The sequence below is a fragment of the Triticum aestivum genome, chromosome 6B, assembly GCF_018294505.1.
Source record: "Triticum aestivum cultivar Chinese Spring chromosome 6B, IWGSC CS RefSeq v2.1, whole genome shotgun sequence".
Classification (NCBI taxonomy): Eukaryota; Viridiplantae; Streptophyta; class Magnoliopsida; order Poales; family Poaceae; genus Triticum; species Triticum aestivum.
This window is the reverse complement of record NC_057810.1, coordinates 20,956,952-20,964,046: the sequence shown is the minus strand read 5'-3', so window position 1 is coordinate 20,964,046 and position 7,095 is coordinate 20,956,952.

Genomic DNA, 7,095 nt, shown 5'->3' with positions numbered 1-7,095 from the left:
GTGAGCTCTCCATCGCCGCCGCTGGCCCGGGTGCGGCCGGCGGCGGCGGGCCCTTCTGTACCCGCGCGTTCGTCTCCCTCCCGGGGCTGGTGACGGCGGCGGTGATGCTCGGCTGGGCGGCGGCCTGGCGACCCGGCAGCGGTCGCCGGCGGTAGGCGCGGTGGCGGTGCTGCCCTTGGCAGCAAGGTGGCGTGATGGCGTGCGGTGGCCGGCGGCGCGTCCCCGGCCCAGATCTGGGCCCTCCCGACCCCATTGGGTCCTAGCGGGCCGGTCCCTGGCGTGGCTTCGTCGTCGGTTGTGTGGTGAGGAGGAGGAGCGGCTCGGATGGAGGGCGGCGATGCCGATGGCGTGCCTGCTGCAGCGCGATGGCGGGAGCTTTCCAGGAATGGAGTTCCCGGCCGGGCCTATGGGCACACGGGCCTTGTAGGCTCCTGCTAGTTTGTCCGGTCGGCTACCGTCGTTGACGGTGGAGGTTGTACCCTCCCGCGTGCCGACGGTGCTGCGGCCCCTAGTCCCGGCTCCAATCCCTTGTTGTGCAGACCTCACCTCGTGGTGCCGTGGTGAGACGGCGTGGTGGCTTCTTGACCATGGTGGCGCAAGATGGTGGTCGGGTTGGTGGCAGGCTCTGAAGCACCCGAGGTAAAGGTTGGGATCGGGGGAAACCCTTGTCGGCCTGTCCGACACCGACGCGGCGACTCTGGTGGGTGCCGCCGAACCTTCCTGGAGGGCGTCGGGGCGACCCTTCCTCTCGCCTCGTCGTGTACCGGGGAAAACCCTTGGCAGCAGCGTCGTCTTCGTCGCGGTCCTTCTTGGAGGTGCTGATTGGTACCGGTGCTTCGGAGCCTTGGAGCTTGGTGGTAGATCTTCGGTGGGCGCAGTGGTCGTGAAGCTTGTTCGTTTCCGTCGATCCGCCGTTGTCGGCATTCTTTTCTCTTGTTGTTTCTCTTTCGTTTATTTTGGGTGTGATTGTGCTGCTTCCGCCCCAGCACCTATTTTTGGATGTATCGGTTGGTTGCTTTGGAATACAAAGCGGGGGGAAATCCTTTTTCTCAGTAAAGAGGATCAGGATTCAGGAGAGGAGCTTAATTGTCCAGGGTTGAGGTGGTTCCGTACTTCCGTTACACATCAAGCTAGAGAGGATTACATGGACTGGTAGCTACTTATAAGATATAACAGCAATAGCGAGAAAAAGGATCGAGAGGAGAACCAGAGGCGGAAGAGAGAAGGAAGCCAGGAAGCCACGGCCGCCTAAGCCGTCATCCATTCTCGCGTGAACTGGTCGACGCTGAATCCTATTCGGCGCCTATAGCGCTGGTTACAGGCGAGGCTGCAAACCGGCGCACACTCTTGTCGTTCGATATATTTTTAGTGGGCCGGCCCATATACGGCGCCTGTATGTGAGACGCTCCCCAACGGGGTTTGGCAAGTTTCCAGAAGCTTCCCCAGCCAATTTTGGGAAGCATCTGGAAGCTTTCCGCCGATTTAGCGTTTTTTGTTCGGTTATATTTCCTTTTTCTTTTACATTTTTCTTATTCCTTTCTATTTTCAAATTTGAACTTTTTTTCCTATTTGTGAACCATTTTTTTAAATTCGTGATTTTTTTCAATTAAATGATTTTTTCAAATTCATGATTTTATTTGAAAATTGATGAACTTTATTATTATCAAAATGGATGAATTTTTTTCAAATCCGTTATTTTTTTCCAAAATCCTATGAACTACAGGAACGATACGAACTTTAGTAGACTACACATCTCAACTTTCTTACATGTTATCTTCAGAGCTACAACATGGATCCGTACGTGGTCCTTACTCACTCCTACGTACTCCAGGGAGCCTTTGGTTACTGGGTGCAACTAGTGGGAGATGGTAGCACGGGGTATCTGCAACCGGTTTGAATGACGGTCTCATAATAGGATAGGATTTCAGTGATCTTGTCCTATTATCCTGCCGGTTGTGGCTTTGAGTTTTTCTTTCTTCTTTTGCTCTGTTTGCGAGTTGTACTAGATCTAAGACTTTGTTTTTGGAGGGGAATTTGAGAATTTGCCACGCCTTTAATTACACTTTGAGGATTTGCCCCCGTTTACCCTGTAACTGAGGATTTGCCACGCATTTGCTGTAATCTTGAGGATTTGCCCTCTGTACACGGTTTGGATCATTTGGCAGATTATAGTATAAATTATGTGACCAAAATGCCCCTGGTCCAAATCAGGATGAGTAATCCCAGTCGGACATGTACCTTATCTCTTCTTCCTTTTGCTTGTACTCTGTTCGTCTGGATGGCCGCCCTGCAACCTCGCCGTACGTCGTGCGACCTCGCAGCGGCTATACCAGCAAGGGCGTCCTCCCCTGAGCTGCTGCTGTGTGGTGTTGTGCCTCCTTGAGCTTGCGACGCCCGCGCAACCTTCCACGAGCTGCCGCTGCACGCTGCTGTTCGTCCGTGAGATGCAGCGAGGTCTCGCTGTGTGGAACCTTCCCCGAGCTGTTGCTTCCTACTGCTGAACCTCGCCGAGCTTGCTGCTGCCGCAATGGGCTCTGCCTTCCCCGAGCTGCTGCACAGGTCCGTGCTCTCCCAAATCTAAGGAACTTCAGATTTGTGGTTCTGTGTACTTTCTGAAGTTGTGAGCTTCAGATTTGTCATTCTGGGTACTTCTTAATATTCTAATTTCTGCTCCGCCAAATGATCTCAAATTCTCCCAGAAATTCACGGTTTTCAGTAATTGTTTCAATGTTTCCTGCATAATTTCAATTTTAGGCCAAATTTGACCCAAAACTAGGCTGGAAATGATCTGTTTTTAAGTTTCTCAATTTCTGTTCAGCCAAGTGAGCTAAAATTTTGCCAGAATGCTCAATTTAGAACTCTTTATTTTCTGGAATTGTTTCAACCCTTTCTGGGTAGTTTGATTTTTTGGCCAAAAAAATTGTGCATCATCAGGCTACCACTTGGACAGCATTTCTTCACAAATCATGGCAAGTGCAAACATTTGGTTACAATAATAGATAGCCTGACTCTGACATCCATACATAAGAATCAACAAACATAGTTCGACACAAAAGGACACGACATAGCATGTTCAGCCCCAAAAATGACATGACATAGCATCTAGTTCACCACATAAGCACGTCACGATCTACGTTCTTTTTCTCTTAGGGGTCAACTTTCTCGCACGCGAGGTTGAAGGCATCTCTGTTGGCTCTGATGATTCATCAGCCAAGGCCATAGCCAGCATCCTATAAAGAGTGGAATAGTAAACATGAGAGATCAACTTTGGACTGCAATGAAATAATCATTTTACTGTATATTACCTTCTTGTCACTGGCCTAGGACTATCATGGAGACTGGCAGGAATAGTAAGCATTTGCCTATTGGGTGTGCCAATAGGAGCACCACCAATTTGCCGGTTGGGTGTGCCAATAGGAGCACCACCAATTTGAGGTCCTGGCTCATCATCTTCAGCAGGATATGTTCTTGCTCTCTGTTTTCTCTTCCTGCAACAGGATACAAAATGCATATAACTGGAAACAATTCATAACATGACAAAAGTAATGCAAAATATAATTGGTTATATAATTACCTTTTTTGGGGACCATTTAAGGGGCAACCAGCTTGTCTGTGACCTAGTTCATTGCATCTTTTGCATCTGTTTTGGCTGCCCAATTGTTTAGGTTCTTTCTTTTTTGGACCACCTTTTCCACCTTCGAGGGCACTCTTGTACCTCTGCTTTCTAGGCCTTCCAGGCGGTCTTCCTTTGTCAATCGGTGCATCCATGTCGAAACCAACATCCACATGAGGCCATTGACTCCTATCTGTCATGGGCTCAATCTCACATGCATAAGCTGCCCTAAACTTGTCCAAGGAGAAATAATTATGAACATAGTCTACCCATTTGGGGTTTCTCCTCCCCATCAAAAATACTAGAGCATGCTCACAAGGCTTTCCGGTGTGCTGCCACTCCAAACAAGTGCATTCATGTTTGTCAACCTTCACAACATGCCTAAGACTGTTTTCGCTTGTGTCCCTGACTTCACAACTACCATTACCTGATTTTCCAACTTTTAGATGACCAAGCCCTCTAGTCCTATTGAAAATCTGTTGAATAACAGCAGGAATGATCTTTCCCCTCAATTTCTCCCCAATTCTCCTTCTTTTGTATACTAGTTTCATCAACAATTCTCTATATGTGTCATCAAGCTCATGAACAGGCAAGTCTTTATAATCTTTTATCCAGTTATTAAAAGACTCGGCCAGATTGTTGTTTATATAATCACACTTGATGTCTGCATTGAAACTGCATCTCATCCACTTCAAACTGTGATAGGTTGACAAATATTCATGCACACGGCTACTAGCTGCCAAGACTTTCTGCATATGATGGGAGAAAACTTCAGGTCTATATGCCCTAGCAGCAGGCCACATCCTACCTAACACATCACCTTTGAATTTTTTTTGTGAAGTTTGCCATCAAGTGCCTAAAACACTCTCTCTGCTCCACATGAGGAAAAACCATCTGTACATATAGCTAAGTTAGGGACTGAGCCTAAAGCTCTATTGAGTTGTGACATGATCCAAGTCCAGTTTTCCTCGGTCTCTCCATCAATGAACCCAATTGCAACAGGAAACATCCAGTTATGACCATCTAATGCTGTACAAGCTGCCAAGTGTCCTCTCCATCTACCATTCAATGCCGTGGAGTCTATGCTGAGATATGGTCTACAACCAGGTAGAAAACCATATATGGAAGGTTTAAGAGCCATAAAGAATCTGTGAAAGTGGACTTTACCATCTACTACCTTGGTATCAACCTCTACGATGCTCCCTGGAGATCTCTTCTCAACTTCTGCTTTGAATTTATGCAAATTCTGAAAACTCAGCTTCAAAGTGCCATAAATCTGTTTTTCGGCTCTAGATTTACCCGCCCAAACTGTATCATAACCAATGGTGATGTCATAAGTTTCTTCGAGTTTCTCTTGTAGTTCTTTACATCCTATGGTAGGATAATTCTGGAGTATACTCATTGCCTTGGCTTCAACCCAACCTTGTGTTGCCATGGTGGTTTTTACTCTGCTACTCGAAGAACACTTGTGTTTCTTACTCATCTTAGTGACCTGCATCCATACAAAACAAATGGCCTATGAGAAATAGTACTGCATTCAATAAAAGAAAATTAATCACTCCCCCCGATCCATATTACTCATACTAAACTTGCGACAAGTAATATGAATTGGAGTACTAGAAACAGAAGTTATTGTTAGCAATAAAGTTGTTAGTACCCTTATTGTTTTCTCATCAGCCCTTAAACGAGCAGTTATTCTCCATGGACACTTGATGCCTCTGCATAGTCCGAGATATCTTTTTTTGTCTGTTTTATATCCCCATATGTCAATTTCATTGTTAATGGCATATTGTTTTATTGCCATCCTGAACTCTTCCACTGAAGGAAACAAGGCACCTACATACATATGAGGGTTCTCTTTGTCATATGCAATCTCCTCCTCTTGAGCTATCTTGTCATCAACAGGAATAGCAGCCTCGGTTAATAGTTGTTGGTCCTCCTCATCAGTGAGATACACATCTTCACTAGGTGGCGAAGAAGGTGCTTCATGTGTCTCATCCTCCTCGATACCTAGAAAATCACACATATTCTCCTCTGTAACTGGAACATCCACTTCATCTTCATTTGGAGGAGCAATCTCAATTAGGCTCCAATCAATTGGTGGTTCTATATCCAACACCACCGAAGACCCGCATTGCTCATTGCTTTCAGCAATGTCAGAAATTGATGGCATATTGGGTTGAACAACATCACATGTTGCAAAGTTAATATCATTGTCAACAAAAGCACTTGTTTGACTCGCCATTGATTGAAAAACCTCAAGTGCTTCCTCATTCGCATTGTCCACAACCACAGATGATGTAGCACTGCATAGTACATCATCCATAGCCGATTTTAGGATTTTAGGTGCCTTCTCAACAGGTGCCTTCTTAGGTTTCTTAGCAGCTGGTTCCTTAGTAGGCTTGTTAGCTCTCTTCGCGGCAGATTTCTTAGCAGGTTTTGTATGCACCTCAACTAGCATCTTCACTTTTTCTTCCTCTCCCCACATATGGTCAAGCAAATGGCTTCTCAATTGCTTGGTGCTAAACAGTCTGCATTCCTCATCAGAATCCTTATCATAGCCAAACAGATGCACCTCCTGCCATGGGCCCCATGGTATGTATTGGCTCAAGTCGTATGCAAATTTGTTTAAAGTGAGCCCCTTCCATCTAATCTGCATTTCAATATCCTGCCGCTCCATTTGTTCCTCGGCGCCATCAGCAAGCATGGCCCGATATGGAAGAACTCTAACTTTAATGTTAACATGAACAGGCTGCTTCACCCTACATTGAAATATTCGAAGTTTACGGTTAGGTTGTTCATTGACGGAAATGCGGGTAGAGTATCATTCTCACCTTTGTGTCTTGAGAGCAATATCCTCAGCACCCATATTAGGGCCATCATCCATAGCATCCATCCTCCACAGATCAACCGTTCATGCTCTGCAACAAACTTGTTATTCTCTTTACATGTTTATTCAACAGGTGCCTAATGGCTTTTATTTTATCTTCAGGTTTCTTAACATTAACAATCAAGTGGGAGCTAATGGCAGGACCCTGAATTTGTAAAAAATCTGGAGATGATTTTTTTTGGAGTTTGTTGATCAACTATGTTTTAGGGATAAATCTTGGAGTTGGTTCAGACTCATACAAAGGCAAAAGGTGGACGTATTGACATGTTGCACTAGAGGAACAACGACCTTGGGGGATCAGGTGACGGTCGAAGGAATGACACATAGTGGCACATCTTACCAGGTTGCAGCCGCCGGCGCTGCCGCCGCTGCCGTCGTCGTCGCCGCCGTCGTGGTGGAGATCGAGGTCGCCTTCGCCGCTCCCACCCAAATCGTATCAGACGAGCGTGATATCTGGGACAGAACGATCGGGGTTGGCTGCCTCTCACGTAGATCAACAGGAGGGCTTGTTGGTCATTTTGCTGTGGCCCGTCTCGTCGGGGGCAAATCCTCAAGATTACAGCAAATGCGTGGCAAATCCTCGGTTACAGGG